Source organism: Hipposideros armiger, unplaced genomic scaffold, assembly GCF_001890085.2.
Source record: "Hipposideros armiger isolate ML-2016 unplaced genomic scaffold, ASM189008v1 scaffold_1125, whole genome shotgun sequence".
NCBI classification, from domain to species: domain Eukaryota; kingdom Metazoa; phylum Chordata; class Mammalia; order Chiroptera; family Hipposideridae; genus Hipposideros; species Hipposideros armiger.
The window spans coordinates 112,968-133,186 of NW_017732475.1; the positions used below are offsets into that span (position 1 = coordinate 112,968).

At 34.0% G+C, this 20,219-nt stretch overlaps 1 long non-coding RNA gene across 1 annotated transcript; it reads left to right on the forward strand.

The window, feature by feature from the left end:
- The first annotated feature begins 3 nt into the window (after window positions 1-3).
- LOC109376419 (uncharacterized) lies at window positions 4-18,986 on the forward strand. The gene is made up of 3 exons (XR_002122733.1): window positions 4-159; window positions 4,482-4,597; window positions 16,553-18,986. It is a non-coding gene; the product is annotated as an uncharacterized LOC109376419 (long non-coding RNA).
- The last annotated feature ends 1,233 nt before the right edge of the window (window positions 18,987-20,219 follow it).

Here is a 20,219-nt window from a genome sequence, read left to right on the forward strand (position 1 = left end):
CCCGCTCTGCACCTCCCACCCCCTCCCTCCTCCTCCTCCTCCGCCCAGCTCCCCCTCCCTCTGCTGCTCGCAGCCTCGCGGGTGAGGATCTACTGTACGTGTGAGTTCCTTGAACGAAGTCACACACCCACGGAGGGAAGTAATCTGGAGGCTGCCGTGGTGAGTGTTGCCTAGCGGTCTCCGGGAAAAGCGCGTCTCCCTCCCGGGTTAATTAGGGCGAAGAATCCTCCTGACGTCGCCTGCGAGGACCCGGGCTCCCGGGAGGCGGAAGGGAAATCAGCTCTAGCTTAGCGGGCAACCCCTAGAGAAGCGGGTCCCTTGGTTTGGCGTATTGCCCGCTGCCCATCACAGGCTCCTGGCATCAACAACCTTGTCGTCACATAGCCACGCATTCACAGGCTCTGCCGGTCGGGGGCTAGTTTCTTAAACACCCATATCGCTCGCTGCTGCAGACCCTTTCTATTCTTTCAATCCTTTGGCGGCTGGAATGGGATTAGTCAACATTGTCTTCAGAAATAAATTGTAACATTTCTAAATATAGAAACGGTAGCGAGGATTGAGAATTCAGGGAGTCAAAGAACTTGACTTGTGATTTGTGGTGTGCCAGGTACTTTAAGATGTGATGACTTAATTCATTAATTTCATTGATAGAATGTTTTAGCTATTTTAGAAATTATGTGATATGAAGATACATGCTATTCATTCCAGTGAAATTGGCAGTGGTCAAAAAATTTAAGGGCTTTAAAAAATTATTTTATTTTCTTCTGTTGTGCACTGAGAGACTTACAAATGACTAAGAAAAAAAAACAGTTTAAAACAATGAACTTTCTATGTTTCACCTCTATATGTTTTCTCTTGTGTTAATATTTTTCTTCGATTTTCTATTCATTCTTTCAAAGAGGTACCTCGGAAGGGCAATTTTAGTGTACTGGCGTAACAAAAAGACTGCAAAGAAAGCATCTACAAAAAAGTGTGATTTTAGAAGAAAGCTATCTTGTTTAATTTGGCATATAGTAACTACTGCAAAGATTAGACTTGCCTTCACACCTAATAAGGGTGAGTCTGCTCACATGCTTTCACATCTCCAGTCCTGTTTGTCTTCACAGGAAATTTCTCATCATCTTTAGGTCATGACATTTGTTTTTGTTTGTTTAAATATTTACAATAAATATGAAAGGATAAAACAGCAGAGATGCAATTTTGTAAAGAGGTGGGAGCTTATCTTTGATTTTGATTTTTTCTGAAATGCTTTGGCACCAGAAATCTAAATGCTGCTTCTTTCTATTATAATGTACTCCAAATGCATGAAGCAAATTTAAAGGAATAATAGTGAATCAATCTTTCAGTTTAGCAACAAGTGAGAGGCAAAGTTAAAATTTATGTTTCTATTTGAAGACCATTCAAAATGTAAGCTCCTCCCCCCAAATGTACACTTGAGTTATTTAAAAAATGTCTAAACAGAATATCAAGTAAGTTATCTAAAGCCTAGGAATACATGATAATGCTATATGAGACATAGGCAGTTTAATGGGGCTTTGAGCTAGTTGTTTTACTTCTGTATGCCTCAGTATCCTCATCAGTAAATGAGGGATTTGGAGATATTCAAGCTTCCTTCTCTTCCATATCCTTTGTATTTTTATGTTACTACCCTGTTAGTCTATCTTTAATTATTTACTGTTGACTACAAAATTACCAAATTTCTTCAGCATAGTTTAGTGCCTTCTACTACAAAGGGCTTAAACAAAGTTTCTGTTTTATTTTACACTAAAGTTTTAAATGCAGTGTCCCCTAAATTGTCTTGTACCTCTCTGTCTTTACATCTGTCACTCCATTCTACAGAAGTTCTACCCTTAAAATATTTAACACCCTCCACTCCCCCCCTCCTCCCCCACCCCCCACAATACACACACACACAACCCTCTCATCTAAATCCTACCCAGTGTCCAAGGAGAGTCAGGCATTCAATACCGATCTTTTCTTTTTTCAAAAAGAAGTGATTTGGTTGTCTTTCTCATAGTATCCATAGCTTATGATTTATGTCAATCAACACAATTGGCAATATGTTCTGAAAGGAAAACCAGAACAAATTATCTAACAATTATATATCTATGAACAAAGAGACAGAATTTAAACTAGGAATGTCAAAGAAAACCAGGGACACGACGTTATGGTGGTTCATTGTGTTATCTCCTACCCAAGATAGCTAACTCATTAAGTGACTGAGAGGACAGAATGCAAAATCCTTTGTATTCTCCACCTTAAATAGCAGCCATCTTTCTGATGATTATTTAATAATATTTATTAAATAACTTCAAAAGAATGAACATTTGTAAAATGAAGCCTCAATGACAGCAATAAATGGTCTAATGAGGGTTAATCAGAGAAGATAATGAGGGTGGTTTGGCTTGGGCCAAAGTCTCAAAGGAGATGTTACATTTGGTCATGTGTTGATCTCTTGGCATGGAAATACTGTTAGCATACTTACACTGGACCATGGCATTGCATGAAAAGGAGACTTGATTTTTCCCTTCACTCGTACTTACTGCTCTGCACAAGAAAAGGCTACGACATCAGCACTGATTTGGATGTCCTATTATTTGCATTTCTCATTGTTGGGAACAGTTGGGATAACTGTTGTGACCTCAAAACATGAAAGTCATTGGTGTCTCCCTAGATCTCTGTTTGGATCTGGCTTTTCTACTAAGCTTTCTTGAAGAAGAGAGATTCAGAATCACCTTGATAAATTGACACCTTGAAAGTTTACTACCCTATAAAAGGTGTTATAGTTCAGTGTATTAATATGCCTGAGTATATCTTGACTACATTCAGAGCAGAACAAAAGCAATTATAATAAACAGACATGCTAGAATTTACTGAAGTTTTGGTATGTGTGAAGCAGTATGGGAAGTTTTACATTCATTATTTTACTTAATGCTGACACTTCATCCGTAATGTCAGTGTCATTATTAGCCCCATGTTAATGATGAGAAGACTGAAGAAATGAGGTTAGACAACCTGAGTAGTCTCGCCACTGGTAAATATGGGAATTTAAACCCATGGCACTGACTGTATTTGAGAAAATGGTAATGTAACAGAAGTTAAGAATAAATTTGATAACCAGTTGTTCAGAAAAAGAAAAAAGAGGACTACCCCCCAAATTCTTCATTAATGGGAATAATTAATAGATATAAATATTCCAATTTTCAGGTTCATATAAATCCAAAAGCAATTAACCAAATAGTAAAGTATAGGTCAGATAAATGAATAGGAAAAAACAAGAAATGAAGGATTATAAATATGCATTACTTGGAGGAAAACACTGCCTGTCTCATGTTCACGAAAACAGGCACACAATTTATCTGCGTAAAATGGAGACAATGGACCAAATCAAGAAAACTAACAAGACTGAGGTGTGTCAACAGATAATATTAGCACAAACATATGGCACGAAGCCCATGTAAACCATGGTAGAAAACATAAGTAACAGTCTTTACAAAACTAATCCAAATACAACTCTATAAACCAAACAATATGTTTTCCTAAAATGTAATCTTAGCAATTTTTTACATAACTGTTTAAAATGCTTTTGGCACTTGGTTACATTCTTTCCTTGGGAAAAAAATAACAAACAAAAGCAAAACAAAAATTAAACCCCTGGTAGAGTTTAGATGTGAAAGTATAAGATACACTCATGAAACTGTAAGATACTTTAATGAAGTTAATTTTTCAGGTCCACGATTTGCTGAATAGGATACATATATGGTGATGTTAATTATTTTGATCCCAAAGGAAAAGACTGACTAAAATATATTTAAGCAATCAATAGCTCTCAAGTTCACAACCAAGATAATCCTAACATATTCATTATTTTATATATTGCATTTTAATTTAATTATAGAACAAAATATTTAATTTTTGTTCATTGTTATTTTGTTTTTTAAGAATTTTTCTGAAATCTTCAAATCCCTTCTCTTTATTAATGACCCCCATTTTACCTATTAATACTAAATTTAGTTTTATTTTAATTGATTATAAATTGTTATAAATTGAGGGTTTCATTTAAAAATAATAAATCTAAATCATTTTAATAATGAGACTTTAAATATATAAATTATTTCATTAACAATACATTAAATATTTACTCATCAGAAACTTTACTTAACATGTTTATATCATAATCAGCACCCATTTTTTTTCTTTTCTATGAATATTGAGAGAATAAAATCTTCTATTGTCCATGACTATTAATAGCGAGTTTTCTATCAAAGAATAAAAAACTAGATATTCACATCAATTAAAGTGAGCCAAAGAGCCTCAGATTTTCATTGTTGGTGGTGGTGGTTAGTTTATTGTCCAGTCAATCCAATATCAATGTGCTAGGATGGCTGACATTGCAGCATAGGTTGAGACCAAAGCTGCAGGAATTAATGAGGAGTCAAACTGACCTGCCAGTAAGTATTTTGGCTGTTGTTTGCCTCCAGCATCTTGGACAATTAGAGTCATGTGAAGATGTGAACACTGAAGTCACGTGGACTCTCAGGGCTGAAGACGTAGGAAAAGTGTGGGCAGAAGAGGCACAAGACTGAAGTGATACACTGTGAGTATGACTCGCTTCACTTCCACTTCCACTTCTTCTAACCCATATTCTGGAATCCAGAAGTATTTGCTGATAGGTGAATAATAAGCTATACTGTTTTTCATATTCAGAAGATTTTTGTTAAACTCAATGTATATACTGACTTAAAATTCATCAACAATCCACTTATATACGAACATTTCATAATATAATTAGCTACAGTTTGCGAGAGGGAAAGCTGACGAATTTGTTGAATGGTGGAAGTAAAAAAGTAAACATATGCAAGCAGGCTTTTGATACCGTTGTTAATTGTCCATGTAACACGCTACCGGGTAAACGGTAGCAATGAGAAGCGCATGTGCTGTTGGTGGGAAGTAAATCTGGAACGTCTTTTGTAGGGTAGTTTCACAATATCAAGTGCCATTAAAACGTGGGCAGTTTTACATCCTGTAATTACACTTTTTAAAATTTAAGCAAATAAATTAAAATGGACTGAAAGGTTAAACATAGTTGTATTTTTAATGGATAAAAATAAAACAGACTCTAATGTTCAGTAAGAACTGTTAAATACATCTGTTGAATAAAATACCATGGAACCATTTAAATGCTTGGAATATATGTACATAAAAGGTAGTTCTAAAATTTTAAATTATAAAGGCAAAATGCAAAGCAAATACTTTTTTAACTTGGAAATCTATATGCTATTAATGACATTCATATATGACTGGTGGGATAATTCAGATTTATTTTTCTAACTTTCATCTTTGTATTTTCTACAATTAGCACTTATTACTTGTATAACAATTGAAAAATGGAAGTAAAACATATTCAGAAGAAAATATACATGCACTCATACACACACAAGCACACACAAGGACAGAAAAAGAAAAGAAAAAGAGAGAGAGGGACAGAAGAGAGTTAAAAAATGGATATAATGAGTAACCTTACATTACCATAAATTAATAAAATAAGATAATTTCAATTAGCCCCACCCTATTGTAAAAACAACCAAAGGTAATTGTTTGTTTGACTTAATCATTTTTTGGCATGTTCTATGGCTGATAATTGAAAACGGATTAAACTGTTAGTACCTATGGCCTCTGAGGAAGAATATGGTCAACAAAGGGCCTACGCATGGACATAAATCACAAATCAAAACCATTGTTTGGAATCCACCAATAATTTTTATTAGGCCTGAATTTGTTTATTAAGTGTGGAATAAGTTTCATATTTTTGGAGTAAATGCCCAAGAGTGCAATTGTTGGACCATCTATCAATTTTCATCATTAATTTTTAATATATGGTTTATAGCCACACCCATTACACCTCCAGCTTATCCAATAAAAACAGAATGAATCAGATCGAATTGTATAGTAAATTTCTTTAAAAATATTATGACACAAAAACATTTATCTTGTACATAAAACAGCAAGTGACATAGCCAGTGAAATATTGAATAAATGATATCTTCAGAAAATCAAATCAATATCTTGATATATACATTCTATAGCATATTTCTATATTCAAAGTTTAAGTATCTTAATGGTAGATAACTAGTTATCTTAATGAAACAATAGTCAAAGAAAGTTTTTACTTCTTTGATTTACTCAAAATATACTCATATTCTCAAATCTCATTCTCTCTCCTTAAAAAAACTGTTTTAAACTCTTAACATATATTCAAGTTACCCGAATGAGTAACTCATATCATTTCATCCCAAACTGACATTTCAAAAGATGAGTTCAAGTACATTTGCAGAGATATTTTTTAGTTCATTCAAGCTGAGCAGTACTTCTTATCTTTTGAAATGTCAGGTGGCTGGTCTGAGGACAATGGGAACAGATCTCTTTTAAACATCATCATACATGTGGGTATAGGATTATGCCTTGGTTTCTCCGAGCACACTGTAGGAAAACTGTGATTTATTAGTATGTGAAAGTTTTTATTTTCCAGGAAAAAGAAAAGAAAAAGCACTTGAAAAGTAAAAAATCAGCCATCTTAATTAATTTGTATTGGGAGTTTTACTTGGAGTCTTTTTTTTTATGTTTGTCATTTTGGATTTTCTAATTACTTTAAGTGGGTTAAAATGGTCATTATCATGCAGTAATGTAGTACTATAAAAATCTGAAAACTCCATGATATAGACCAAATATTTTTAGTAGACTTTTGAAACCTACATTAGGCATTAAAAATATTTTTTTAAATTGCAAATAACCACATAAAATATGCATGTATTTTTAACCCCACATGAATAAATGTTTACAGTTCCCCTATTTGCTTACAATCATTAAAAATACTGATGAACTTCTGCATTGCATAAAGCAGATTGAACACATGTATCCACTTTAGATTTCCTATGACATGCTACTAAAATGACTAATAAAGGGATTTTTTCAAAACCACACAATGTCATAAGGAGCAAGAGAACAGAAAAGCAGAAAACAGAAAAATATTTTGGAGGATGAACTGAAAATGGATGTGATAAATAATTTAAGAGGTCCAAGGAAGTTGAATCCTAAATCAATAGGTGCAAAAACTAATTAGCAACCTGATTTTTATGAGTGCCAAGAAGGATCTGAAATGTATGGCATTAGGTAACTCTGATAGTGGAATAATGGAATAGAAACATGAGTTGTGGTTGAGAGTGTGTTTTAAAAAGAATCGGATTCCCACATCATGTCCCTCAACGTATGTAGTTAGATACATTGCCCTCTGCCTTACACAACTCAAACCTGGAGTTTTATTCTCTGAAAAAAGTTAAACAGAAGATCTCTGTTCTAGTTTATTTTAAGCATAATGAAGATAAGAATAGCCTCCTGCATACTGTATGTTACAATATATTAGTTGTTATATAATGTAATGCCAACACTCAGTTACCCTAACACTCAGTTATTTGAAACAATATTAATCACCTTAAAGTTTCTGTAGGTCTGGGACCTGGGCACAGCTTAGCTGGATTCATGGTCCCTCAAAGGCCAAAATCAAGTTGTTGGATGGAACTGTAGTCATTTCAGTGCTTAACTGGCAAGGGATTTACTTCCACGTTCAGTCACTTTTTCGTTGGCAGGATTCTGTTCCTCGCAAGCACTTAGTCAGAGGCTATCCTCAGTTCCCTGCTATGTGAGTCACTTCAACATTACATTTTGCTTCATCAAAGTGGGCAAGTTGACAAGGTGAAAGTGTGCAAGCCAGACAAGAGTTATAAACTTTTACAACCTAATTGTATTCCAAAATTTTATTCTATCCCTTTTGCCTATTTATTAGAAACAAGTCACTAGGTCAGCCCACACTCAAGTGGAGGGGATTATACAGGATATGGGGGACATTTTGGGAAGTGTGCCCACTACACATGACTCTTTTGTGTGGAACTACAGAACTGCCAACCTTTCTTGCTCACTCAGCTTAGAATCCGTGAAAGAGGAATAAGACATAAATATGGAGAAGTATTAAAAAAGCTTTTGAAAATTAAATATATATGATTGAAATAAAAGTTTCAATTAGAGGATTGATTATACAGTGAAGAAAATGAAACAAGGAATCAAAAACTTGGGATATAGCAGAGTGAATATAAGACATTCAGATAACTTATCAGAAGGTCAAACATTCAAAATAATAATTCCAGAGGGAAAGAAAAGAGAGTAAAAGAAATAAAATCATAAAAAAATTACAGTAAAACGTCTGAAAATGAGGGACACAAATTTGCATATCAAAAGCCCATACCCCATTACAAGTGATCAGTAAAATGGATAAAAACAGACTAATTCAAAAGCTCAGTGACATGATATGTTTGAGCAATAATGAAAAAGAGGTGAGTCTATTGGCTTCTAGAGAAATAAAAAAGTATTATAAAAATACGCACAGGAAGAGTCAGGCATAAAAATCACTTTAAGTGTGTGAACAGCAACACTGGATAATAGAAAACAGTGGAGTAGTGTCTTCAAAATTCAATAGATAAAATATTTCCAACCTTGAATTTTACATCCAGATGAATTATCTTTATGTGTGAGGACTGAATAAATTTATATTCCTCAGTCCTTCATATTCAACCTTTCTTAAAAAGGTACTGGATGATGTGTTTTACCGAAACAAACCAAGAAATAATTAGAGAAAATATGTCTCCAGCGCTGAGATAAAGGAGATAGAATTCTTAGAATATGGTCAAGGATGATCTCAAGATGAGATCAGGCATGGAAGCCAAACAGTCCTGATTGGAAAGATGAGAAAGTTGATGGAAGATTTATTTCAGAAGATAAAACTGATAGAATGCCTGATGCATATTAATACAAGGTAAAGAGTCATATAATTAGTAAATAATTTGGGATTATTTTAATGATAGGTAGAAAGAAAAAGACAAGTTATTCAGGAAAAACAAAGTTTTAAGGAAAAGACAAGTAATCATATACCTCTTGAATGACCTGTTATTAGCATTCACATAGTAATAACAAAGCAAATGGTGAATATAGATCTAATAAAATTTTTGATAAGTAGAAGTGATAGGAGGCTATGTGGAATGGCTATAGAGGGGAATGATAAAAGAGAATTCCTTATCTCTATAAATACAAAATCAATAGGATATATATATATATGCAATCTGACAATTAAATTCACAAAATCATCCTAGTAAAAGTGCTGCATACCTACCTCATTGCTGAATATCACTATGGTCACCTTTGAAGTACTCCCCTTGGGAAGCTATGCACCAACTCCAGCATCTCGTTCAGCCTTCAAAGCAATTTTGGAACTCTTTCTGGAATAGCCATCAGAGCTGTCTTCATATTACCCTTGATGTCCTGAATGTCATCAAAATGTCTTCCTTTCAATATTTCCTTTATCTTCCAATAAAGAAAGAAGTCATTGGGGGCCAGATAAGGTGAGTAGAGAGCATGTGCCAATACAGTTATTTGTTTACTGGCTAAAAACTCCCTCATACACAGTGCCGTGTGAGCTGGTGCACTATCATAATGCAAGAGCCATGAATTGTTGGTGAAAAGTTCAGGTCATCTAACTTTTCCATGCAGCCTTTTCAGCACTTCCAAATGGTCAACTTTGTTAACTGTTTGTCCAGGTGGTACAAATTCATAATGAATAATCCCTTTGATATCAAAAAACAAAAAGGTTAGCAATATGGTTTTGACTCTTAATTTGGACTGATGGAACTTTTTGGTCGTGGAGAACTGGCTGACTTTCATTGTGCACTTGGATGCTTTGTTTCAGGGTTGTATTAGTACACCCATATTGTACCAATATGACCCTGAACCAGTGATGAACCAGTAATAACATGGCCCAAAACATCGTCTTGTCTCTCCAAAAGGTCTTGGCAAAACAAACTTCAACTCCCCTTTGCTTTTGTTCATCGGTGAGCTCCTTCGGGACCATTTTTGCACACACCTTTCTCATGCCAAGATTTTCAGTTAAGATTTTCTTAACTGTTTCTCTATCGATGTTTACTTGGTCTGCTATGCTTCTCACAGTCAGCTGACGATTTTGACATACAATTCATCAAATTTTTGCAATGTTTTCATCAGTTCTACTCGTCTGGTTGCCCTGACCTCTCTTCATCAGTGATGCGTACTCTCCCCTCAGAAAAACATTTAATCCATTTGTACACTCCTGTTTTCTTCATGGCATCATCTCCATAAACTTGGACTAACTTGTCCTTGATTTCACTTCCACTCCTGGAAAGTTTAACAAGAAATTTACCGTTTGTTTGTTGCTCTAATTCAAGCTCAGACATTCTTGTGATGGCACACAGAAACACTCAACAACACTAATGAATGCCACTCAACAAGACACCGCCACATGTCAACATGAACACAGTTGTGAGACACTGAATTACCAAGGTTATGAAACCTTACAGAGCTGTTTCTAGAGTGCTGCCAATGAAAGCACACGCTGGCAAGTTTGTGAATTTAATTGTCAGAACTTGTATATGTACCACATCTTTTTATTTTTTTAAATTAGTTGCAGGTGTACAAAACAATGTAATAGTTAGATATTTCATCCCCCACAAAGTGATAATCCCCCTCCCCCAATCTATTGCCCCTCTGGCATCATATATATCTATTACAACTCCATTGACTATTCCCTATGCTGTACTCCATATCCTGGGACTATGTATATATTATAGTTGACATACAATATTATTCAGCTTCAGGTGTACAGTGCCGTGGTCAGGCATCTACACCATCCATGAAGTGGTCTCCCTAATAAGACATGTGCCCATCTGAGTCCATACAAAATCTTTACAACATTATTGATTATATTCCCCAAACTGTCTTTCATATCCCTGATGTACCACATCTTCTTTATCCAATCATCTATCGAAGGACACTTTAGTTGTTTCATGTCTTGGCCATGATAACTAATGCTGCAATGAATATAGGGGTACATATATCTTGATGGATTTCAGATTTTTCAGATTTTTTTGGTAAATACCCAAAAGAGGAATTGGTGGGTCATATGGTATTTCTATTCTAAATTTTTTGAGGAACCTCCATACTATTTTCCATAGTGCCTGTACCAATTTTACATTCCCACCAGCAATGTATGAGGGTTTTTTTTTCCCCCACAGCCTCTCCAACATTTGTTATTACTTGTCTTGTTGATAACCATTCTAACAGGTTCGAGGTGGTGTTTCATTGTGGTTTTAATGTGCATTGCCCTAATAGCTAGTGAAGTTGAGCATTATTTCATCTACCTGTTGGCCATTTTCATGTCTTCTTGGGAGAAGTGTCTGTTCATGTCCACTGCCAATTTTTTCATTGGATTTTTTTTTTGTCATTGAGTTGTATGAGTTCTTTATATATTTTAGATTCTAGTCCCTTATGGAAGATGCTGTTTGCAAATATCTTCTCCCATTCTGTTGGTTGCCTCTTTGTTTTGTTGATGGTTTCTTTTGCTGTGCAGGAGCTTTTTAGTTGGATATAGTCCCATTCATTTGTTTTTCCTTATACTTCCCTTGCCTCTGAGGTCAAATTCATAAAATCCTCTCTGAACCCAAGGTCTATTAGTTTAGTACCTATAATTTTTTAATGCAATTTATTGCTTCAGATCTTATATTTAGGACTTTAATCCATTTTGACTTAATTTTGGTATATGGTAACAGGTAGCAATCTAGTTTCATTCTTTTGCAAGAGGCTGTCCAATTTTCCCAGACCCATTTATTGAAGAGACTTTCTTTTCTCCATTGTATGCATAATGTTTTTTTCTCTAAGGAGCTCATGTGATTTTTTTTTCCATTTTTTTTCAATAAACAATAAATGCAGGAGGACAATGAGGCAAAATTAATAGAGATTTAATAGAAAAATGATTGCAGTTCGAAACTGTTATGCCCCAACAATGATATTGTTCATCAATGTGTGGAGGAAACATTGAAGACCCTGAAAACCTCAAAAGAATAACACTCACGTATATTTTCCTCAAAAATCTTTCTGAAGAATTTTTCCATATCACCAAGAGATGAACAAAATATGAGCTAAGGAATGGCTATGAATGGCTATGAAAATGGATTTTCAACTGTTAAAAATCAAGATAAATATATAAAAGTACTAAAGTCGATGGGAAAGTGTAGCATTTTAATGCATGTATGTAAGTAACTATTGCAATTTTATATCCAAAATAGAATGTTTAAGTCTAAAAATACTTGAAGGATAATTTCTTTAAATACAGGGATTGTGACCTCAAGATAAATTTAAAAACTGGGGAAACTGCTGGGAAAGTAATATAAGGAAAATGAGTGAGAGAATCTAAAAATAAACAGTTTAATTTTAATATTATTATAACTAGTTTTTTTAAACAAATGTCAAAATCTAAGTAGTTGAATTGAAATTAGCGCCCTAATGTTTAAATCATTGCAGAAAAAACTAAATCAGTAAAACAAAAGACAGAACCAAAAGGAACCTCAAATTAGCACAAAATAAAATTAAGTGTGGGAACAAATATAACGTTATGGAAATAAATATTGTTTCATGTTTGTTAACCTGAATCACGTAAATTAATTGTAATGTTATCACTAAATCGAATACCTGCTCAGGGCTATAAGACACACAAAAAATCCTACACTTAAACTCTGTATTTGTGAAAGAATGGTGAAGATAGCTATGGCTAACTAGTTAGATTGGAGAATGTTTGTTTCTGCAGAGGCCTCTGCTTCTCTGTGGCAGGAAGGCAGAGACAAAGATGTGTTCAGCTCATGACTCACATATTTTGAAAGTTCTGTTGAAATTTACATTGACTAAGAATGGTGCTGAGAAATGGCTCATCCTAAAAGTGAGTTGTGTTTACATACTTGTTTTTTCAACCTTTATATTCTGTTTATCCAAAAAATCAGTCTTTAATTATTTACATATAAATTATCTAAAAATCATATCATTTACACTATTTATACATAGAGATGATAGTTATGTTATCATAAGCATCATTGATAACAGACTGTCCCAAAACCTCACTGCTTACTATATGTTTGCCACTTAGTGAAAAATATATAAAGAGGAAATAATACTGATAAAATTTCTAGATAGGCAGCTACTGAGTGATTGTAACTTTTCTTTTAACCATATAGAAAAATTCAACACTACCGCTTTATCCAGACCAGTCACCAAAGATTTTTCATAACACACCCTATCATTCAAATATTTTGGGCAAATATGTATGCCAAAATATGTTGATTTATTTATATGTTATGTATACATACGTCTTTACTAATGATTTATATACACTGTAAACCATCACTAAATACAAGGGTTTTAAAATAATTAAACTTTATTTTAAATATTTTATGAATTACATATCTATATTAACACTTCAAATTGTCTTTTTGATATTTAGAAATTTTTTGCTGACTTCTTGTCATGTCAGTTTAGACCATGACTGTTTTTGTCTTGTAGTTTGGTCTACTATTAAAAGACTTAACTTGATTGATAACTATCAGTTCTTTTTACTTTCTGATCTTTCCCATGTTTGGATTATGAATCACATATTACCTTTAATACATGTTCATTTACAGAAATACTTGTAGGCCACTCATCCATTATATGACTATTGTATTAAATTATAGAACATATTGTGTGTAAATCTATTCAACTGTACACATTTAAACTTGAAGAAGCCAGAAAATGCTGAGGCGAACAGGAGATCAAGTTGGCACTGGCAATCTCTCCAGGAAGTGGACCTTTTACTCTTTACACAGGACACATTGCATACCATTGTGACATGTGACCCCACCCCACCCTACCCTCTACCCCCCCTCCAAAAAAAAAACAAAGGTGCTAAGCAAGGGACTATGTTAGTCTGCATATTCAAACTCTGCAAGGGATAGTCTGGGTTTGCAGACAGGCTCCTTAGACCACTTGTCTTCCAACAGGATATATTAATACAAAGCCTGGGATTTAAGATACAAGCACAGATGGTTTTACAGAAAGTAATTTCCAGTCCTCACCTCTATATGGATTTTTTCCTAAGACTGCCAAGTTTCCTGAGTCAAGCAGCTACTTTTCTACATATCCTTTCTCTAACACATTTATCTACACTTTATACTAAAAAGAATGCATCTCAGCCATTCTAAGACTAATTACTGTATATTGTTCCAGGATGCAAAATTCTCCAGGGTTTTACACACACACACACACACACACACACACACACACACACACACACACACACACACACAACTAGATATCGGTGCTAGCGTTGAAAAACAAATGACTGTAATGACTGGAAAACAAATGCTTTTTCAGGTTGTTTCCCATTCATATGTTTCAACAGAACTGAAGGAGAACTAAATTTAGTTGCCAGATGACAGTTTATTAAATATTTTAAAATGAGAAATCCGCATGTCATTTTTGGCCCAAAACTCAGGAGGGGTTCAAAGAATTGAATTATATGCTTATAAGTCTGTTCAAATCTATTTATTTATATGAACATAGTTTATTAATGTTCAGATCAATTTTTTTAAATAAAGGAATGAAGCGAATGTTAAACTCCGCATTATTCTTACAATAAATAATATCCATCCATGGTAAATGATAGGAGATCTTCGATCAGCTGTCTATTACATTTATATATAATAATAAAGATAGGTCAATCTAAAATAAATTTCTTAACACTTTCTGTTTCACAGGAAATTTAAAAAATGTTTTAAATTATAAATATATTAAAATATAAATACATATATCTTATGTAGAGAAATAAAGACTTTCAACAAAGAATTTAACTGCATTGTATACATTTGAAAAAAAATTCTGTGGAGGAAGTGGGATTGAATATGATCTAAAAAAGTGAAAACCATGCAATATTACACGTGTTCACGTATTTCTTTTAAATTAGTGTTATTGTGTATCAATCATTATGATAATTAGATCTTATTGGATGTAATTAAGAGATTGACATGACCTGTTCATTTTTACTAGACAGGCGCGTTAACCAGCTAAGCCACAGAGCCAACACGACCTGTTCATTTTTAAATACCTATGTTTAATGCAGCCAAATTTCCAAATTTTTAGCAGTTTTAAACTGTTATAATTTAATTGTCAATCTGGAGAATTTCTTGAAAATACAGTAAAACCGTGGATTGTGAGTAACGTGGTTTGCGAGTGTTCCACCAGATAAACAAACATTTCTAATACATTTTAACAAGAGAAATGTCTTGCAATACGAGTAGTTTGTTTCTGGAATGAATTATGCTCTCAATCCAAGGTATTACCGTACTTATTTTATTCTCAATTCTTATAAAAGATATAGGAGGAAAAACTTTTTAAAAACCACTGCTTTAGATGAACACTATCATTATACCATGATCCAATATGAGGAGCTAATATTTTTGAATGACAAGATCCAGCCAATCTAGCCACCAGATAATAGTGTCCTAGTAGGAGAGAGGGAGGGAGGGAGCGCGAGAGGGGAAGAGAGAGAGAGAGAGAGAGAGAGAATATGAGAGAATGTAAGGTATTCCTAGGCCTGATATAAAATGAATAGTTATTTCACACAGTTTAATTACTGGCACACCTGAATGAAATCAGCAGTAATTCTGTGTAGTGTCTCCTTGATCAGAAGAATCACTATCTAATAGATCATGTATTTGAGGGTAGTTTTCTATGTCAAAGTGAAATTTAAAAATTTAATTGTTTTATTATAATTGTTATAATTAGTAATGCTACTACATAGATGTTTAGGACATAGAAAAATTGACCACTTTTTCATAGGTCATTGTAAGCCAAGTTCATAAGTCAAATTTGTAAGGTGATATGTGGTTTTTGCATTTTTTTTGGTATGTTGACAAGATAATTACATTATCTCTAAAGAATATTACTTTACATTTTAAAATCTTGCTTTTGCTGATGCTTCCAAATAGTCCAAATACCAAGTTGCTGTTTTCATAACATCTATGCCTCAAGAGGAAAACTTCATCTTGAGCTCTTTTTGTTTTTAATTGGTAAGGAAAAACGTTTTTCAATAAATAAAAATCATACAGATATATACACATATTGCATTTTAGAATGAGGACATAATGAGCCAGCATTATTCACTTAGGGAACATGGAAAAATGTAAATGATTAAAAATCATTCCATTATTCAAATGCCGTGGCCTATATTGATGTACAACATGAGTGCATAGGAAACTAAAAAGTATGAAATTCAATTCAAAAGATAATATTTTAATAAAAAGTAGAGCATTTAGTTATGAAGTCTTTGCCCTCATGATGTTTACCAAGAAGCTTTTTGATAATGATAATTTTTCATATTTATTTTAATAGAATATTAAGATAACAAGGTGAACATCTATGACAATTGGATGTTTTATTTTTTCTTTGTGCTATTTATTTCATATATGCCATTATTCTTTCTACTTATTATTATTTTTTTCTTTTTGACTACATTTCTTTGTACTGCCTACTTACATCGGATGTGTATTTATCTCAGACTGTCTTTTTCTCTGTTTTGTTTTTCTTCCTGGTTACACAACTGCACTGTATTTTCCAGGCTTCTTCTCTATGACGTGTGGCCTCTTGACTTAAAGTCCAGCTTACTGACTATGAAGTAATCAGCTCCCCATCCTGGAACAGACAATAAACACCCTCCAAGCCCCGCTTATGTCTGCTCTTCCCATCTGCTGGCTGAATGAAAAGAATTCAAGGACTTAAGTATGAGGCAAGCGGAATCATGACTTGGAAGGATCCTAAAGGTCCATATGACTATGTATGGGAGCAGCGCCCCCAGCAGGGTCTGCCCCATCTGTGATTGTAAGCAATAAATATATGAATTGTGTCATATCAGTGATATTTAGCAGTTTGGTAAATCAGTCAGCCTACTCTGCCAATACATCATCTTGTGGGTGCCTTAGACCTATAGATTAATTAACACAGCCTTACTTTAGGTGCTTGTCATTTCAAATCATCCTTATCATTGCCAGTATAATTTTTTATATCAACTGTTTCATGGCCGCTTATTTTTACATTATTGTTTTGGATCACTACCCTATTATGACCCTAAGTCCCTCAACATTTTAATATTTGTTTCATTCCCTTTTTCATGTTTCCCTCATCGTGGAGTCCCTGCCTTTTCCTCTCTCTATATACAAATCTCAATTTTCCTTCCACATCCTGGTCAAGTTCTGCACTCTTTCTGAGCCTTTTCTGACTCTGCCCGTCCTCTTTTCCTGTGAGGCCCTCCTCTACAAACCCCAGTCCCGTCTCGTATCACACTGCCCTTCAGTCACACTGTCCTCCCTGACTTATCCCAATAGTACACCGAGGTTATTTCCCTAGTGCTTCTGCATTCCTTCATCCATTTTCCTGAAACTCTGTTATCCTAAAAACCCTCATAGTTTTCACCCTTATTGCATCAAATCTCGTATTATGCAACATCTCTCAGAAAAAAATATTTCCCTGATTGCCTTGTTTAAAATAGTCCTCTCACACCCTGTCACTCAGAATCCCCCTACTTTGCTTTAAGTTTTTCCCAGTGCTTACAATCTTACCTGACACATATGTCTGTTAGTTTGTTCATTTTCTATTCTCTCCCCCAGAATGTAAGCTTGCCCAGAGCAGGGAACTGGTCTATTCTGTGCTATCTACCCAACATCTAGATCAGGGCCTGGCATATAATTGGTGCTCAGTGAAGATCTGTTTAATAAAGAGATGAGTGAATCAATGAATCTCTCCTTCTGAAATCCTGTGTTAATGATGATTAAAACAAAACCCCTTTTGGTACTTTTCACATGCATTGCCTCATTGGAACCTCTCTTTCTTTCTGCCTCCCTAGCTCTCTTTCAGATATTTCATTATTTAGGGATGCACACGATGGGGCTTCAAATTAAGCTGTTATGAAATTACAGTGGCAGAGGAGGAATCCATGTATTTTAACCCTGGACCCTATATGATTGCCACAACAATATACACACACCATCAGATAGTATGCAGATTCAGTCTTAATTGCAATGCCTAAGTATTACCTCTAGTGTTTCCCCATTATTTTAATACGCGCTATTATTATAACTAGATTGTAAACTGGTTGAAAGAAGAGATTATACCTTAACATAACAGTAAGAGATCACATTTTCTCAAATGTTTCCATTGATTTATTCACTCATTGATTTATTTGTTCGGAAAATCAATTCCTCATGGCTTAACATAGTATTATTTAAAAGTTTTACTTTAAATAGAACACAATTCCCTGACTATATACAATATATGTTCTACACATTAAGAACTATTTTGCAGCCTGTTTAATTAAAATACATAACTAAATAATGGCCATGTTTCATGCTCTGTGGACAGCTATAAAAACTCAAAAGTTCTTATTTCTTCTATGGCATATCTACTTAGTCTGAAGTGAATAAGGTTTAAATAAATTAGTAAATACATGACAAAATGGAATATTGTCATGTCTTCTTTCTTTGAATGACACATGCCACAAAATGCTGCCACCTTTCACACATTGCATGGCCTTCATGTATATTTAGCCATGTTTTTCTTATGTGAAATGTTTTCAAATAGTCATAAAGCAGTAACAAGAATAATTTGACATCATGGTAATGATTTATGCTGCAATTCTTCTTGAACAAAGGAAGCACAGTCTTTCCTCCTTAGCTACATTAAGTCATATAAGCTATGTGTAGGGTTGGAATCAAAATACAGTGCTTGCATTGAAGCACAATAGAAAGGCCTTCTAGGGATTTGCTTGTTTGAGATTTTCTTGTATACTTGTACACTCTGCTTTTGGATTTCAAAATTGTGTTCTCTTTGATTCTTAATGGTGGTTTCTCTAACTAGCTCTTGCTACAAGTGCACTAATATGTTTTAGCCATTTAAGATGTTTTCTCACCACCTTTTCTAAACGGGAAAAGTGACCAACTATTTCCTTAGTCTTTGATTTCAATTATTAACTTCACTAGAGATATTTCCCACTGAATCAAAAATTTATTCCCAAATCACTTTTTCTAAAGTAGCCCCTCTTTTGCAACTTTTATCCCCATATCTCCCTTTATTTTCCTTCACAGCACCTTTGCCACCTGATGTATATATATATATATATATATATATATATATATATATATAGTTAATATTATTATTATTTTTAATTTTCTTATTCTCTGCCTTCCTCTTCTAGAATGGTAAATTCTATGAAACCAGGCACATTAGTCACTGCTTTTTTTAAAAAAATGTATCCCTACATCCTGGCACACAGGATGGTCAATCAACATTTATTGAATGAATGGGTGAAACAGATGGATAAATTCATGTTTCAATTCTAATTCATTGTGTCCCAGGAAAAGTATTTGGCCCAGAAAATTAACTATGTTGAATCTACCAAGTTTCAAAAAGACTTATCCCACTTCCATGCTATTCATGAATAGATTTACAATCCCAAATGAGAACTGTTACACATATTAGAAAAAATAAAAGTGGAGCATAAACCTGTCCTCCAATTATTTAATTATATATTCTTACTGTGTAATGTAAATGAAATAATTAACTCATTTTGTTAATATTCTTTAAAGTCACAAGTCATAGTTTATTCCTGTTCTGCCACATACATTTCTGGCAAAGATGATTTGAGTTCTCATTTAGAAACATTGGCAGCTTATTTTAAAATAGTCTATTTGTTCCTCTCTAGTTAGATGTGCGAGACACAGAAATAGAACATTGTGTGAAGGAACAGATGCTGCAGCGATGGTGAGTTTATATGAGGATGCTGATGACAGATGCCACCTTATAGCATTAGCCAATAAAAAAAGTATGGGTATTACTATTTACAATTACTAAAAATGAGCTGGGTTATGGGAAATCCCGAATGCACAAGTTCATTCTCATGTGCTGTTAGTGATCTTATAGGTATCATAAATATCCAAAGTTAATTTAAAAGGAAATAAAGACAAACTTATTTTAAGGCAGGTAGCGTGAATCACCTCAGTTAGTTTTTTTTTTTTCCCCCTCCTAGGGAAATGCTTTATTCTCTATGGCATTCTTATTATTCTCTAATAAGAGAGAAACAAGACAAAATTTACTTGGAACAGAATTCACTGAAGACAGTTAAATAACTTTGAAGATTACACCAAGCACAAAATTTTCAAAAGAGCAGATTAATTATAATTGTGATACGTATATTTATTAGGATTATTTCCTTATTTTGGGGAACTAACAAATAT